General features: G+C 40.0%; 1 protein-coding gene across 8 annotated transcripts in view; it reads left to right on the forward strand.

Annotated features, from left to right (window-relative positions):
* Positions 1-18,320, forward strand: part of IBTK (inhibitor of Bruton tyrosine kinase) — a 459,255-nt gene that overhangs the window by 121,769 nt on the left and 319,166 nt on the right. The window contains exon 30 of one of the 8 annotated variants that reach the window (XR_012785391.1): positions 14,657-14,678. The exons of the other annotated variants lie outside the window; for them this stretch is intronic. The gene's annotated coding sequence lies outside the window, so the exon portion shown is untranslated. Of the gene's footprint in view, positions 1-14,656; positions 14,679-18,320 lie in introns of those variants that run through there. 8 annotated transcript variants of the gene reach the window in all.

Consider the following 18,320-nt stretch of genomic DNA (forward strand, 5'->3'; position numbering starts at 1 on the left):
AAGGACAAAATTCCTAGTAATAAATCTAGTCAGAGACATAAAAGACATTTACAAGGAAAACTCTAACACAGTATTGCAAGAAACCCAAAGAGATCTACATAAATAGAAAAACATACCATGTTCACGTATTGGAAGACTTAACATTGCAAAAATGTCAATATGTTTCAAAGCAATCTATGGGTATAATCCTAATTCAAATTCCAATAATATTCTTTAACAAAGTGGAAAAGCTAATCTCTATATGGAAAAGAAATTTTCCTCGAATAGCTAAATCATTAGCAAAGAAGAAGGATAAAGTAGAGGGCTCATACTTTTCAATCTAGAGCATACTATACATGCACAGTAGTCAAAATAGCCTGGTTTTTGGATAATGACAGAAACATAGAGGGAGTAGTATTGAGAACCCAGAGCAAATTCATCTATTTATAGACAGCTGATCAACAATTGTTTCAGTCTGTTAAATGGGGGAAAGATAATCTTAATAAATGACACTGACAAAACGAGATAACCATTTGCAAAAAAAAAATTGAACAAGATCCATATCTCACACCATGCACAAAAACTAATGCAAAATGGATCAAAGATTTAAGTTCAAGTTCTTAGAAGGTGACATAGGGATAAGTCAAGGGAATGCACTATCAAACATAGTACACAAATGAATGCACAAACAACAGAAGACAAACTAGATAACTGGAACTTTCTATAACCTAAATTTATATGCTCATCAAAAGATTTTACCAAGAGAATAAAAAGATAATCTATACCCTGTAAAAACATTTTTGGCAACAATATATCCACAAGGGTATAATTTTTAATATAATATATATAAAATTTCACACTTCAATAGCAAAATGACCAACAATCCAATAAAAATATACAAAGATCATGAATAAAGAAGACATTCTGGCAGCTGCCAAACACATAAAGAGGTGCTTATGGTCATTAATTAACCTTTAGAGTGGGGCAAATCAATACCATTTCAGTCCTGCAAAGATGGTACTGATCAAGAAATAGAACAAAATTTAAAAACCAAAAAACAAAAGTAGAAAACAAATTCTGGTGAAGTTGTGGGGAGATTTGCATTCTCATACCTTTACAGAAGGATTACAAAGTAGTCGGTGCCTCCTCAAAAAGCTAGAAATAGAAATGCCAGGTAATCCAGCAATCCCACTACTTCCATACATTCTAGAGGAATTAGATAAGGGACACAGATAGGTATATGAACATCCATATTCTTTGCCACATTATGTTGTTGGTGTTGATGAGTACTGTCAAGTACATTCTGACCTATAGCACTTCTATGTGTAACCAAACACAACACTGCCCAATCTTTCTCCAGCCTCACACTTGTTATGCTGGAACCCATTGTTGCAGCCACTGACTCAATTCATCATCTTGATGGTGTGATGATTAGATTTTTTATGTCAACTTGTTGCATAAAAGGAGGTGTGGAATCCAAGCTATCAGTCGGGTCACAGCCTGATGACATCTCCTTGGGGGTGTGGCCTATTTATGAGAGATGCTATAGATAACCTCTCTTTCTTGTCCCTCTTCTCCTCCCCCTTGCTAAGAATCTGTATCTGACTGTGGGGCAAATTCCATGTGGGCTGCTAACCCTATAAACTATCAGCATAGTGACATATTCCTGCTGACCTTGGATCCATGCCACTCTGTACCTACCAACCATGCTTCCTACTTTGCCTTCCTGCTACATTGGCTGGTAGCTTTGAGATCTGAAGGGGAATCCATTTAGCATCGACTTCTGGACTTCAAGTAAACTGGGCTGTACTGTTTCCTTGATATGCGTTTTTTCTTGATACAAATGTCATACATGTATATTATATATATCCTGGTTTTGTTTCTCTAGAACAAAAACTCAGCCAAACACAAAAGTCTTCCTCTTTTGCACCAGTCTTCTATGTTACCATGCATGGTGTCCTTTTACAGGGGCAGATTGTTCCTGACAACATGTCCAAAGTAGGTGAGACAAAACCTTTGCCCTCCTCACTTCTAAGGAACATTCTAGTTGTACTTCTTCCAAGACAGATTTGTTGGTTCTTCTAATTATACATGGTATATTCAATATCCTTTGCTAACACAATAATTCAAATACACAACTTCTTCTCTGGTCTACCTATTTATTGACCAGTTTTGTCATGCATATAAGGTGGTTGAAAAGAACATGACTTGAGTTAGGCATACCTTACCACAGTTGTCCCTTATTCTTGTGTGGCTCTCATTGTCTTCACTTACCTTGGTAAGACTGTGCTAACTCAATCCCACATTTTTATTGCCTTTCCTGCCACCAAAACAAACGCTCACTGTGAGTCAGAACCAAATGGCACCTACATTAACAACATGGTAAATGCTGTCACACATACAATTCTGCAGCAACAGTAATAACAATAGCAAAATTGTGAGTACTTCATATAGAGTCACCATGAGTCAGAACTGACGTGATGGCAGTGAGTTTGGGTAACTTTTATATATGGTTGGAATGGTCTATGGGGGCGTTAATGCACATGAATATTTAGGTGTAGTTGTGTACCTCTGTTATACACATTTGCATGTGCTGCCTGTACATACTGGGCAGAGTTACAGAAACTTCTTAGATGTATTCAAACATCTCATGGGACTGGGTTAATGGGATTGAAGGCTAAGGACCTAGTCTCAGAGGACATTTAGATCAATTGGCATAATGTACTTCATAAATGTAGTGTTTTACATACTAGTTTGGTGAATCTTGGACCTTAAAAGATTGTATATAGTCATAAAAGATAAAACAATTGGTATCTTCCTGCTGAAGCAAAATAAAGTGAAAGAAACTGAATGGAAACAATTATTCAATTAATCTACAGAATTCTTGGCTTACACAAACCACAAGCCCTCTAGACTTAGATCAGAAGAAACTGATGGTGTCAGGCTATACTACCAACAGCTCTGACCAAGGACACAGCAGGATGTCCTCTTTAGAATGGGAGAAAGCTGTAGAACAAAATTCAGATTCATTTAAAAAGACCAGACTTACTGGACTGGTAGAGATTGAGAAAATGGTAAGACTATTGCCCTAAGACATCTTTTAAAATCAGAATTGAAACTACTCTCAGAGGTCACCTTTGAGCCAAATAATAGATTGGCCTATAAAACAAACAATAATGCATATAAGGAATGTGTTCCTCAGAAGACAATGCAAGACCAAGCTGGCAACATTTGGCCAAAATTAGAGACGAGAAGGTAAGGATGGTCAGGAAAATGGGAAGAATTAAAATAGGGAAGACATGGTAGAAACAGAGAGGGTGCTGTCACATTGTGGAGATAGCCATCACTTTTATGAAACAATTTGCATATGAATTGTTGAACTGGGAACTAATTTAATGTATAAATTATTACCTCAAAACAACAAGATAGGAGTCCTAGCAAGATGGTGACCAGGTAGGTAGCTTGCATCTGGAGCTCTGTGGCGATCAGGGAAACAGTGAATGGGAGGCCGAGTGGGCGATTTGGTTAAGTAATTTTAATTCCCACAGTAATCCAGAACACTTCCTTGGCCCTAGAAGTGGTCTTCACCTCCCCCCCACCCCCTCCCCAATCTAGCCATGCATGGGAGCCAGGGGATCTGAGGCTTGGTCCCAGGGATACTCTGGTTTATGCTGCTTGCACCTCTGCAGTACCATCACAGCTCTCACCTGCCAGTCATCCCCATGTGACTCTATTAAAACACCTGGAGCCTGCTGGCTGCCCTACCAAAGCCCCTGCAGCTGCGGCCAGATTCTCATGCCACAAGCTGTCCTCTTCTCCCCACCTAGTGGCAGCATAAGTGGCCAGGCCCAATATTGTCCCAGAGTCCACTTGGGGTCCTAGCAGCTGTGGCCAGGCCCTCCAAATAGTTTGTCTGGGGCGCTCACTGCGGCAACCAATCCCTTCCATGTCACCAAACCAGGTACTCTTCCTGTACTTTCCTGTGGCCCCAGCAGCCACAGCTAGTCCACCTGTACCAAGTCCCATTATGAGCAGCCTCCCTGGGATCTCCTGCCCCTGGCCTTGCTCGCTGTGGCTTGACCCCTCCCCACCCCACCAGCCCCACATGGCTCTAGCACCCATGACCAGTCTGCACTGACCTTCAGACCTTGACCTGGGTCGCCTTGGTTTGGGATCACCAGCCATACAAGCAGGGTTCCTGCAGGCACAAATGGATAATGCCTATACTTAGACAGAATCTGTGTGCAACCCTTAGACCCACAGCTGGATTCCTCTACAGTGGCTGGAATCCTCCATAGTTCCTGACCACAGGGACTATCTGCAGGGCTGCTCCCAACCCCCAGGGCCCCTTTGTGGGCCACTACCAACCAACAGGGATTTTCCACAGAGCTGCTCCAGACCTTGGGACCCACACGAGGAACAACTGCACCTCTGTTGCTTCTCTGCTGAGCCACTTCTGATCCTGGGGATTGCTTACCTGCAGAGCCACTGTGGCACTACAATTTCTCTACCAGGCCATCCCAACGCATGAAATGCCTACTGTCACTGGGCCCATATCCTTGGCTCCTCTGTAGGGTGTCTGATCTAGCAGCTTCCTGGTCAGTCAAGATCAGTCCCGTGCTCACATTGCCACCCAACCTGACCTAGTGGCCTACCTACAGTCACCAGCCTCAATCCACCCTCCAAGGCCCCTCAGCACTACCAGTTACCCAGTCACCGTAGCACCTCGCCTACCCAGTTGTCCAACCCACCACCAGACTCAGCCACAGGCAGTCCCCTAAACCATTTTTACCATCTCACAGAGAGAGAGAGCTCAGGGCCCCCTCTGTCTCCCAGTAATATGGTGCTGATTTCTTCCCCAAAAGACACTTAGACAGCAACCTACCTGAACACCTTCAATAAGAAAACAAGAAAAACAAAACAGAATAGGGGAAAAAGTCCCGAACCTAATGTTGCTCATTGAAGAAGCAGTTGTTGATCTGCCACAAAAATACATCTTCAGAATGCTGCTTGGAGTCATACAAGATATGAAGGAATAAACAAAGAATAAGGATGCAAGAATAGAGAAGATGAAACTCACAATAGAGGGAATGGAGTCCATACACCAAAGGGCAATACAAGAATTAAGGGATGAGGTAACTGAAGCAAAAAACAAGATAACAGACCTCAGCAACAGACTAGAGGAGGCAGAGACTTGTACCATTGATCTCAAGGGCAACCAGGCCGACTTCAACAAATGGAAAAACAAAAAAGATAATCAAAGAGGCAGAAGAAAACCCGAGAACAATGGCAGATGGTGTGAAGAGGAACAATATTAGACTAATTAGGATACCAGAACAACAGACCACAAAGAAGACAACAGCTAAAGTAGTGAGGGAATTCCTGGAAGAAAACTTCCCCACCTTAATGAATGAGAATAAGGCATTCATACAGAAAGCAGAGGGGACACCAATTAGATTAACACCAAGAAGAATTCACAAGGTACGTAATAGTTAAATTATCTAACTTCAACAAAAATGAAAAAATAAGAGCAGCAAGTGGAAAAAGAGAAGTCACATACAATGGTACTCAGGTAATAATATGCTCAGATCTATCAGCAGATATCACGAAGGAAAGAGTATGGAATCACATCTTCCAAAAGGTAAAAGAAAACAAGCCAATTAAGAATCCTTTACCCTGCCAAACAATATATTAAGATAGATTCTGAGGTATGAGTATTCCTGAACAAGGAAAATCTCTGACAATCCACTCACTGTGGACAAAAGACCAACATCCACCAAGCACAATCAGGAGACAATCATATAGCATAACTCAAACCAGAAGTCAATGTACCAAAAACAACTACCAAGATAACAATGCCTCAGAAGGGAAAAGAAGGTAAAAATGAAGCCCCCACATATACACAGCACACTTACATGAAGGGAGATAGGACAACACCTAACACAAAAGGTATGAGATAACAGCAATGAATCCACAGGTGGTAATAACTCTGAATGTCAGTGGCCTGAATTCACCCATTAAAAGATAAAGGTTAGCAGTCTGGTTCAGAAAGCATAATCCATCAATTTGTTGCCCACAAGAGATGCATCTTAAATTCACAGATAAAAATAGACTAAGTATAAAAGGCTGATGGAAAATATACCAGGCAAATGGAAACTTTAAAAAAGCAGGAGTTGCAGTCCTAATCTTTCACAAAATTGACCTCAAGGTGCAAACCATAACAAGGGACAAGGAAGGGTACTACATATTGCTCACAGGATCATTAAAATAGGTCAGAGTGGATGCCCAAAATCCATCCGTAGATAATTGGACATCCTCTCAGAAAGGTCACAAGGAAGGGATGAGTCAGTCAAGGTGCAGTGTAGCACCGATGAAACACACACTATTCCTCTCGTTCCTCACCCCCAATATCATGACCACAGCTCTACCTTACAAATCCAGTTAGACTGGAGCATGTTTACTGGTATAGACAAGAGCTTTCAATGCACAGAATCTAGGACAGATAAACCCCTCAGGTATAGAAATAGGAGTAGCAATATCAAGAGGGTAGGGAGGAAATGGGGGGAGAATGGGGAGAAAAGAGGAAACCAATCTCAATGATTGACATATACACCCCACCCCCAGAGAGATGAACAACATAAATGTGGGTGAGAGGAGACAGGGGATGATGTAAGATATGAAAATAATAACAATTTATAATTTATCAAGGATTCATGAGGGTGGGAGGATGAGGGATAAAGAGAGGAGCTATTACCAAGGGCTCAAACAAGGAAAAAATGTTTAGAAAAGTATGATGGCAACCTATGTACAAATGTGCTTGATACAATTGATTAATGGATTGTTATAAGAGCTAAGAGACCCCCATACAATGATTAAAGCAACAACAAGGTCTTAAAAAGAAATGAAAAATGCCAACAACTTTTTTTGGGAGTTATTTTATTTACTTAATTTTTTAAATTGTGCATTTGGTGAAAGATTACAGAGCAGATTAGCTTTCCATTCAACAGTTTGTGTGCTTTTTATGTCATGGATTGCAAACTCCACCATATATTTCTTATCCCACTCCATTCCTGTTTTTTATTTCCATTCCTCCCTCTTTCCTAACCATTTTGAACTTTGGCTTTGGGTGAATGCTGCACTCTGATCTCAAATGGCTGGTTATCACAAGATTTGGGTACTTCCTCTAGTTTCCCCCCTTATAGACCTGTCTATTGTTTGACTTAAAATCGAGCCTAGGGGAAGTTTATTTCCAGACCTGTTAGAATGACTAATGAGCATAGTCTTAGAAGCTCTACCAGTCTCTATCTAAGCAGTAAGCCTGGCCTTAAGATTTTGAGTTTTATTCCACATTAATCTCACTCTCTAGCCAGGACTTTCTAATGTGATTCCATTCAAAGCAGTTGGTAGTGTTAGTTGAGCACCATCTAGTTCTTCTGGTAGGAGGGTTATGGAAGCTGATATTTTTGTGGTCCATTAGTTCATTGTATTAATTATTTCTTCACATATTCCATTTTCTTCACTCTTGTTTCCTCCAAACAAAGAGAGACCAATAGTTGTATCTTAGATAGCCACCCATTAGCTTTTAAGACTCCAATTACTACTCACCAACATATGATGTAGAATGTTGTCTTTGAAGACTGTATTATGCCAGTTGATGTTGGTATTTCCCCTAATACCATATTCCTGAGACCCAGGTTCAGTGACTCCTTAAGTTTTTACAGCTTGCCCCCCTGTATGCTCTACCATATTCATGACTATATTTGCAGCAAAGGTAAGTACATCTGTACAAATATCATTAGCCAAATATATATATTTTAATTCTCCCACAATACTTGTGAGGCTGCAGGTGTTTTTCATTGAGATAATTTAGACCAGGAACATTGATTGATATTGAGATATAAGAAGGGAGTATTCTGACATTGAAGTAATATATGATGACTTTGAAACTGTTCAAAAAGAACTAGTTCCATCCTAAGGGGCTTTATTCCATTTCTCTTTGAATATCCAGTATAAGCCTCTAGTCACATAAACTGTTTGAACACTTTGATCTCAATAATGGGTGGTGTTCATGTAGAAAACCCTGGAAGTCTAAGAGATGAAAGAACACATAATCTGTACTTTCATAGGGAGTCTATTTGCTATCTTGGTCATAAAATAGCCAAAGACTTTTCCAAGCTCTCACTGAGCTTTCATTGAGGAGAGATGTTGGCCGTCTTCCTGTCTACTTGCCTGAAATGTGGGCCATGGAAATGTGCACATAGTCAGATGTAGGCTCTTGACCACGTTGTGGAAGGAGAAAGCTAAGTGAGACAAACAAAGCCAGTCAACCCTGATTTTACACTTACATTATGAGTGTTATTACAAATTCAGTAAAAACCAGAGACTTCTTTCCTGGTGCTCTTGGAGAAACTTCCAGGTCTTTGACTAACTAATTACAGGCAAGGGTAAGGACTGTGAAAAGTGGTAGCATCACTACCATCCAGATCCAAGACATATGGGAAAATTTAAAGATGTGGCATTCTTGGGACTGTAGGTTATAATCATCTATGATGTGAGCTAGGATTCTATTTACCAGTAGCAATGAGTATATGTGTTTGGGCTTCACGTTGTAACTCTTCCTGCTTAGCCTTGGTTTTTAACCTTTTGAAAACGTTATACTAGTGATAATTGATATGAAAGATGTTAACATAAAAGATAATCATTGTGCTCCTAAGTTGCATCAAGAAATACTGGAAGGTTGTATAGATTCATGTCTAACCACAGAGTAGGATAGATCTAATCAAACTGTGCAAACATTCGCATCTGAATTTAATCATTCATTTCATGTGTGTGGGGGGTGGTGGTGGTGGTGGTGTGTGTTGTGGGTGGGGGGTGGAATATTTTTCTGTTAGGCTCTGTATGCACACCAATCCATTTGCACTCTGGCATGAAAAGCAGCAGGGTCAAGCCTGTGGTTCCCTTGGATTCAGCAAAGCCATGATTCTGTGGGAACATTTATATCACATTTTCTGTCTCTTTTCTAAAGGGCGACTGAGGGAACTAGATCCCTCTGGGACTTTTGCGTGAGTCAGTCCATCCTGCTGCTTGTGAGCTGCTGGCAATGACCCACTCCTTCTTTGTCTCTGTCCTGGGAAACACGTCCGTTATCACTTCCATGCACTCCTTTTTCGGCTTCTTTTCCTTTTTGGTGGGAGGGGGGTGGGGGTGGAGGAGGGAAAGAGAGAAAAGGCAGGATGAAAAACTAGTGATTTATATGTTTCAAATTCCCATTTTGCAGGACAGTCGCATGCTATTTCTAAGACAGAGACACTCTATGAGAAACAGATTTCATTAGAGAGTTTGAAATGACAGGAATGGTTTAAATTTAGCACCAGGGAGAGAACACTGCCTCTAGGTAATGTACATCTAGAATGATTCCAAATGTTTTATTTGATGCCAAGTCCACAGCCTTCTGGATAAATGATTTCACATCACACATTTCTAAGTGTTCAAGGCAGACACAGCCCTCTTTCACAAAGGTCCTTAACCTAAAACAAGCAGCCACTATTGCAGCGTTACCACGTCGAAAGAGCTGCTCCTCATCCATTCATGACAATATGTCTAGCACCATCATCTCATCCTATCAGCTCAGTGCAGGGGCTGCAGACCAGTAAACTCTGCCTGTAGGCTCTGTGTTTCCTTGGGTACCTGGCCATTCATTCCTATTTATTTCCTCCAGACTTGATGAATCACCTTTTGAGTGTTGAGTGACTCATTTTGAGCTATTTTCTGCCCAGCCTAGCCTGGTGGCTGTGTTGTGGAGAGGGACTTTGTTCCATCACTAAATGTCATGAGTCACAACATTACACTTCATAGGGGCCCCAAATTCACTTCACAACAGATTGGCATTGTTTAAACAATCAGAAGATCGGAAATGCATTGTGTGGGAAACTACTCAGGCCTCGAAACCTATTTTAAGATCATACTTTATTACTTTTCCAAGATGACAATGTTGGCTTTTTGAAATTTTGTTCTTTCTGCTTTTTTTTCAGGAGGCACCTGTGCATCAAATGTAGATTGTAAGGTCAAATCTGCTTAAAGATGTTTACAGGACAAATGGGGCTGCCGGTTGCTCCCATTTCCTAATGATTTCCCTTCCATTTCCTTTTTCTTCATATATATTTTGGGGTAAATTAAATCAATGTTTTCTTTCCATGCACTTTTTGATTTATAGTGACATATTTTTTTCCTGGAAAGCATTACTAGTAAAATCAGAAAAATAGATTTTATCTGGTATATCTATATTTGATAAGCTTCACATTTTCTGGACTCGGGAACACTTAGTATCTCTCCTAGTTATTAAAGAAGATAATAATAAACACTACTTCTATTGAATGGTCAAGAAGATTAAAAAAAATTTTTTTTTTAAGTTTGGTGTCTAATTCAGTGCAGGTTTGGCTGCCTTCAGACTTTGGCTATCATTCCTGGTGGGTAGGATTGACTGTGACCCTGGGGTAAATGTTGGACCTTCTCATAAAAACAAGGAAGCATTTTTTTGCAATTGTTTTACTTAACTACATTCATTTTTTCAAGGTAAATTTTAGGTTTGTACAATGATAAGATTCAATTTTTCCTGGATTAGGAAATGAATTATAAAATATTTTGCTGGGTCAGGACATGAAATATCTCAGTTTGGGATAAATTCAAGATCTTGCTCAAGACTCAAATACTTTTAAAGTTTAGGTTCTGAAGAGAGCATAACAGGAAACAGTTGAATCTCTGTGCTAGACAGTTAGCTAATGAGCAAAAGAAGTCACAGCATGCAATCTATGCGACAATCCTGATGAATGGAGACCATTACTTTGCTTTTAATCAAGTGTCCCTGACAGAGCCATGGCTGGCTTAGAGCCTTTCAGCGACGCCCTCAGCTGCAGCCCAGAACGTAGGGCATGCCTTGCTGTGTGTTTTAAATTAGCTTAGTCAAGTTTTAAATATTTTTGGTAATTTCTAAAAAATGAAATGTTTCTAAGTCAGAAGACTGAATTGTGCAATACAAATTAACTTCTTATGGAGGTGGGGTCTGGAGAACAGAAAAGAAGTATGTTTCTGACCCTGGCTGGTCCAATATGGTTTCATCTAATTGGTCAAATTTGCTCTGAGGATTTCTCAGTTACCTCGGCATAAAATTTAAATTCCTTTGTGGATTCTAATGACCTGCACTGAATGCCAACTACAGTCTTGTGTAAGTGTCTCCATCTCTTGATGCACGCGATCCCCTGAAATGCTTAAAATCTGACTGGTTTTGCCTCAACTCAAGTACTTTTCTGTAGTGAGGGGGAAAACTTTTTTCCTTTCTGCCATACCATTTATCTCCTTTTTGCTTGTCAATATCAATCGGCACTGCCTTTGCTCAAGAATCTTCCCCAAATAAATAAGTGGAAGCACTTTCTAATCATTCATGCATATTCCTTCCCTCTTTCTTCCGTGACACTGATCATACATGAGGGAAGGGGCACTGCACAGGGAAGGGATTGTTGGGCCATATAGAGCGTCTACTCTCAGTGTTTGGAGGTAGTGCTATAATGCTTTCCACAGTGATTGTACATATTTTTCAGTCATACCAGCAGGATATGAGGGTTCTAATCTATCTATACCCTCTCTAGCATTAAAAACAAAGAAAAACACTTTGCTGTCAATGCTCATGTAAGCTGGTACCTCATCATTGCATCTCTCAGATGGCTAGTGACTGGGAGCATTTCTTCAGAAGTATTTTGACTATCTGAACATTTTCATCGTTGAACTGTCTGCTCATGTCCTTTGCACATTCTTTCAATTGGATTATTCTTATTTTCTTGTTGAGGTGTTGCAGTTTTCTATAGATTTAGAAATTAGTCCCCTGTCCAATGTGTCATTGCCAATTTTTCCTAGTCCGTGAGTTCTTTTTTCACTCTTTTAATGAAGTCTTAAGTTACACATCTTATTTTTATCAGGTCTCAGTCATCTACTTTTTCTTCTGCTGTGTCATTATGCTTAGCAGTGTTTTTATGCTCTGTATCAGGGTCCTTAAGTTTGTCCTCATTTTCTCATTGATAAGCTTTATATTTCTAGGCATATTTACATTATGTCTTTGATTCATCTTGTGTTCATTTTTTTATATGGGGTATACATTTTGTATATTATTCTTTTACTGATGGAGATCTTATTTGCCAGCACCCTTTGTTGAAAACACTATCTCTTTCTCATTTAATTTATTTTAGCTCTTTGTTGCAGTTGTCTGTTAATGAAGGTGGAGTAGTAGCAGGGTTAACTGAAATCACAATGGGGACCCAGAAGATGGATGATATGTAAGAATCTCTTTGGTGGGTGTGTTAGTCTGGGTTGACTAGAGAAACAAATTCGTAGACACTCACATGTGTATAAGAAAGAACTTTATATAAAACAGTGAGTTGTATATTAAGAAAACATCCTAGCTCAGTCCAGATCACGCCCATAAGTCCGATACCAATCTATAAAGACCTCTTTAGACTCACACAACATATGCAATGTCACTGAATGCAGGAAGATCACAGGCCAGTGGGTGGAAAGTCTTATGGATCCAGTGGTGGCAGAAGCATCTCAACACTGGTGTGGGTCTCCACACGGCTCCTCCAGGTTTCTGGCTCTATCAGCATAGCTCCCTGTGGCTTGTCAATAGGAATCTCTCTCAGAGACAGTATATGTGTCCCATCTCCAGCAAACTATTTATCTCCTTAGCGCCTCCAGATGAGGTTATGGAGCCGTGACCTGATTGACAGGCTAAACTACACCCCTTCACTCTTAATAGCCTCAAGTTGCCAACGGATTATGTAACTACCACAGTTGGGCTCCTTTGTGTTTTTGCTAGAAATAGACATTTCCTCGTGGGAGGTAGATCTTCCTTTTCATCATAAGAGCTTTCAATGGTGAGGTCAGTAACGCCCACTTTCTTCTTGCGCATGTCATTGGCTACAGTCATCGAACATGGTTTACTAGGAACATTTGAACTTTCTATTTTTGTACATGGTGGGCTGGATATTTTCATAACTTTTTCCTTTGGTCATATTGGACACCAGGAACCATCTTCTTGCAATTTGATTTCATCCACATCTGAACAGTTGCTGAAAATTTCTATTAAAACCTATCTAATAAGAGGTTTTCATAGGCAGTCTTTTTGTCACGCCAGGACAAATCTGGGTGGGTTTCATCTCATCCGGTTGCAGATAAAAATAGCATCAAAACATTGTAGATGTGTACAAGTCACTGCATAGAGTAGGAAGGTCAGCCTCATTTTCCCTAAAGGATACATCAAGTATACTCAAAGGCTGGCCATAGCAATTTCACTATCAGGATCTGCAGTACGATTTTTCTGTAATTAGTGCTTTGGACTGATCATGGTCTGAGAGTTGTCATACAATATATATAAATGTGGAGTAATTTTTTCCTAATAAGTTAAAATCTGGTTTTGCACAGCTGAAGATAGCCCAACAAGAGATGCAAATGTTCAAGGGACATCCAGGGCATTTCTATTAAATGCCATTTTTAGGTAGTGGCACTTCTGGGTCCTTATTGAGTTTCTCTCCTGATGCTCTGTCTTCCTCACAAGTGATATGTGGAACACATCCCTCCTCAAACAGCAATGAAACTGTGAGATGCCTCAAGTTGTGGAGAGATCTGGAAGACATTATGCTGAGTGGAGTCAATCAATCACAAAAGGACAAATACTGTAGGAGACCACTGCTATAGGAATAATCAGCTGGTTGGGGGTCTAGACAGCCTGGTAGAGAGCCTGATCAGTGCCAATGAACATCTGCTCTAGCTAAATATCTCAAAGGCCACTTTTCCAAAGGGTGTGTCATGTCACATGGCGTCAAATGGTCAAGGGAGGGGAAGGAGATGTTGTCTACTGAGTGGCTGCCATGCAAATCTATGATGAATTTCCTCTGTACAGGTAGAGAACCCTATCAAAAAGATGAGGAATACTGATGGGGAAAACAAGTCAGGAGAGGGGAAAGGGAGCAAACACATCTAGGAGAACACAAATGCATGTCTGTTGGGGTAGGAGCAGAAGGACCAACCTCCAGTTGGTGGGGAAGAATGACAGAAAATACTTTTGGGGAGCCTAGGAGAGGAGTATCTTTGGTAGTATGCACCAAATGGGCCACACTGACCTGGGTTTCTGGGTGCATCCTGGGGACCCAAGCCGGGTGCATGGATCACTGGGACACTGGAACCTGGATCTTCAAGGTACACAGCACACTCTAGAGCAGTAGTTCTCAACCTTCCTGTTGCTGTGACCCTTTAATACAGTTCCTCATGTTATGGTGACCCCGGACTATAAAATTATTTTCATTGCTACTTAATTTTGCTACTGTTATGAATCATAAATATATGGTATGCAGGATGTATTTTCTTTTTTTTGTTTGTTTCTGCAGGATGTATTTTCATTGTTACAAATTGAACATAATTAAAGCATAGTGATTAATTAGAAAGACAATATGTAATTATATGTTGTGCAATATTTATTTCTAATTACAAATAAATGAAATTTTGTCTTGAAGCATGGTGTAGCATGGGTAACATTCTTAATATAACAACGGTAAACTACATTACTACATTTTGTGACAGTATGCATAAAAAGCCAATGTCAGTGCGAAGGTTAAGATAGCTTCTTTCTCCCCAGATCAGAAATTCTCAGGGCAGTCTTTGCAAGGGCACAATGAAGATCATCTTCCACAACAAGTCTACTTCTGTATTAAGACTTGATCACCAAGAAGCTAGAAAACCCTGTTTCACAAAGATATGTTGTTGGAAATGGAAAGAGAAGGTGCAACACAATCTCCGACAGAACAGGATATGACTGAAAACACTTGATCCAGAATTTTGCAACTGGTGTTGTAGAGAAATCAGTTCTTGCTGCATTGCTGTTAATAAGTTCAATGAACTCTTGTGCTCTCCCAGGAACATCTTCAACTCTGACTGTGAATGGGCTTCTGGCAAGTGCAAATAGGGTGTCAGGTAGATTTGGAAAGTACGATGAAATTTCATCTGCAAGCATGTGCAAGTGTTCTTTCACAGAAATTATCATTGTATTCTTTTGTCTGGTTCAGTGTCATGTTCCTCAAAGAAAGCAGATAAGGTAGGCAACATGTAAATTTCATTTTCATCCATTTTCTTTTGCCAAAGCTGAAGTTTTATTTGGAATGATTGGATATTCTCAGACAAATCCAGGCATGTTGCATTTGGTCCTTGCAGTGATAAATTTAACTCATTCAAGGTGGCAAAGATGACAATCAAGTAAGCTGTGTTCTGCAGTTCACTTTTATCACTGAAAAGTGCTTTGTGTTCTTGCTTTCTGATTAAAAAACATTTGTGTTCATCATGAAGCTCAAAAACATGTTTTAAAACGTTTCCTCTCGACAACCATCTCACTTCAGTGTGAAATAGCAGAGCATTATTCAGTGCATCCAACTCGTTGCACAGTTGCAAAAACAGTCGACTGTTTACAGTGCTCGTCTTTACAAAATTGACAGAACTTATGATGCTTTTTTTGACTTCTTGTAATTCTTGTGGCAGTGTCTTCATTGCTAATATTTGCCTATGAATCATATAGTGAGTTCCAATGACTTTTGGTAACTCATTCAGCACCAAATGTTTAAATCCAGATTGACATCCTAGCATAGCTGGAGTACCATCTGTGCTAACACCACAAACCTTTTCGCAAGAGATTTTATGCTCTTTCAGAAATGAACTAACGGTGTCAAATACATCACATGCAGTAGTTGTTGTTTCAAGTTTGAAAAAAGAAACTCATCTTTAAAGTCACCATCATTAATATACCTCACGTAAACCAGTAACTTTGAACAGTTTGAAACATCTGTAGATTCATCAAGCTGGATGCTAAATATTGGAAGTGGAGCAGATTTAATGTCCTGGATTACCTGATCAAGAATATCAGCAGACATGTCTTCTATTCTTTTGCGGACAGTCATTAGATAGGGAAATTGCACTCAATTTCGTCTCTGATCATAACTCGAACAATTTCTTTGGCTGCTGGCAAGAGTAAATCCTCAGCAATGGTGTGAGGTTTCATAGCTCTGGTGATTCTGAGTGACACCAAATATGAAGCTTTAATGGCTGCTATGTTTTGTTTGTGGTACTTGGCACCAGTGTCAAACCTGGCTTTCTTGAGTCCATCAGCTTTGCGTCTAAAATAGTTGGTATTCTTGCCATCAAAGCTTGGATGCTTGCTATCTAAATTACATTTTAGTTTGTTTGGCTTCATAGATTCAGCTGATAGAACTTCACAGCAAATAACACATTGTGGTTTCTCAATTCCTGCTGTAATTATTAAGGTAAACCATACTGTAAAAAATCCTCACTATATTTTCTTTTCTCTTTTTTTTGGTGTTTGAGTTCTTTATTTTACTAAAATAAAAGAGCAACAATTCAATATCTCAGTTTGGCAGCCTTAAGAGCAGGAGGCTCTGCTCTGGTTTCTACCAGACTCAAATAAAAAGATCAGCAAGATTCTATTTCTTAATGGGAATATGAGGGAAGTAATATCGAGTCTCATGTTAGTTGTCTGAAGAATGCAGGTCAATGCTGTGTAGAAATAAGCTCCATTTTCTTGCTGTCTGCTCACTGTGGAGTGTTCTTATGTCACAGTGGCCGCTTCATCCCCTGTCTCCATCTTCAAAGGCGGCGATAGCAAATGCATTCCCTCAACCACCTCAACTCTATCTGAAGATAAATATCTCCACTTGACATATCTTCTTTGCCAACTTTTTTTGTTTTGTTTTTAAACATTTTATTAGGGGCTCATACAACTCTTATCACAATCCACACATATACATACATCAATTGTATAAAGCACATCTGTACATTCTTTGCCCTAATCATTTTCTTTTTTTACATTTTATTAGGGGCTCATACCACTCTTATCACAATCCATGCATATACATACATCAATTGTATAAAGCACATCTGCACATTCCCTGCCCCAATCATTCTCAAAGCATTTGCTCTCCACTTAAGCCCTTTGCATCAGGTCCTCTTTTGTTTTTTTCCCCTCCCTCCACGCTCCCCCCTCCCTCATGTGCCCTTGGTAATTTATACATTGTTATTTTGTCATATCTTGCCCTATCCGGAGTCTCCCTCCCCTCACCCCACTTCTCTGCCGTCCATCTCCCAGGGAGGAGGTCACATGTGGGTCCTTGTAATCAGTTCCCCCTTTCCAACCCACTCACCCTCCACTCTCTCAGCATCGCCCCTCAAACCTTTGGTCCTGAAGGTATCATCCACCCTGGATTCCCTGTGCCTCCAGCCCCAATATGCACCAGTGTACAACCTCTGCCCTATCCAGTCCGATGAAGAATTTTCTTTTCTTAACGTTCTTCTCTACACAATCCATTGTCATGGGATGGTTTGCTAATGAAAATAATATATAACAGCAGCATTACTAATGCAAAATATGATACATGGCATAGCTCAGTCAATGCAGTTCATTAAAATTTCCTATGATTTACCATTCTCTGTTGGTTTTTTTTTTACATACCTGTTATAAAGGGGCAGTATTCACATCAACCACAGCCAAATATAAAAAAGACCCATCAGCATCTGGATTAAGTTCCCATGGTACAGATATATATATTTGTAGTAGTTGATGATTTTACAGTACATGATTTTATATTCACCCAGTAATTATAATTCATGAAGTGTCATTTTACTTTCAACACAGTAACTGCTTTCAACAGAGCAGCCGCTTTCTACACAGGAGCTGTTCTCTACACATGTGTAACTGGTCCACATAAGTACATTATAGTGCTAACCCTGTCACATACACCTGTATTTGTATGGAGTTTATGTGATGGGGTTGGCGTGATGATGTCATGCCAGGTACTCATATGTGGATGTATCTGCATGTGGGCAGATTCACTTGGAGACAGATTGAGGAGCGGTGTCTCAGTTCCTAAAACCATCAGAAATATGTGTTTTCCGATGGTCTTAGGTGACCCTTGTGAAAGCGTTGTTTGACCCCAAAAGGGGTCATAACCCACAGGTTGAGAACCGCTGCTCTAGAGCCTGCATCAGTGAAATCTGATGCAGAATCTCCATTGGATGAACTGGACTCTACCTCAGGCATATTTGTAACCTGAAGACTTAAGTCAGAAAATACATAGTGTCTGAGGAAGCAGAAGACAGCTGTACCAAGATTGTTGAACTGTTGGTAGGTGGACAAACATGTTCTTGCTACATCAATGCCCTAGATGCTGTATTGAGATAGCATCACAGCAAACCTGTGACAGACATTCTCAGTGATTATTACTGTAAATTTCCCTAGCAAT

This window comes from Tenrec ecaudatus, chromosome 7 (genome assembly GCF_050624435.1).
Source record: "Tenrec ecaudatus isolate mTenEca1 chromosome 7, mTenEca1.hap1, whole genome shotgun sequence".
NCBI classification, from domain to species: Eukaryota; Metazoa; Chordata; class Mammalia; order Afrosoricida; family Tenrecidae; genus Tenrec; species Tenrec ecaudatus.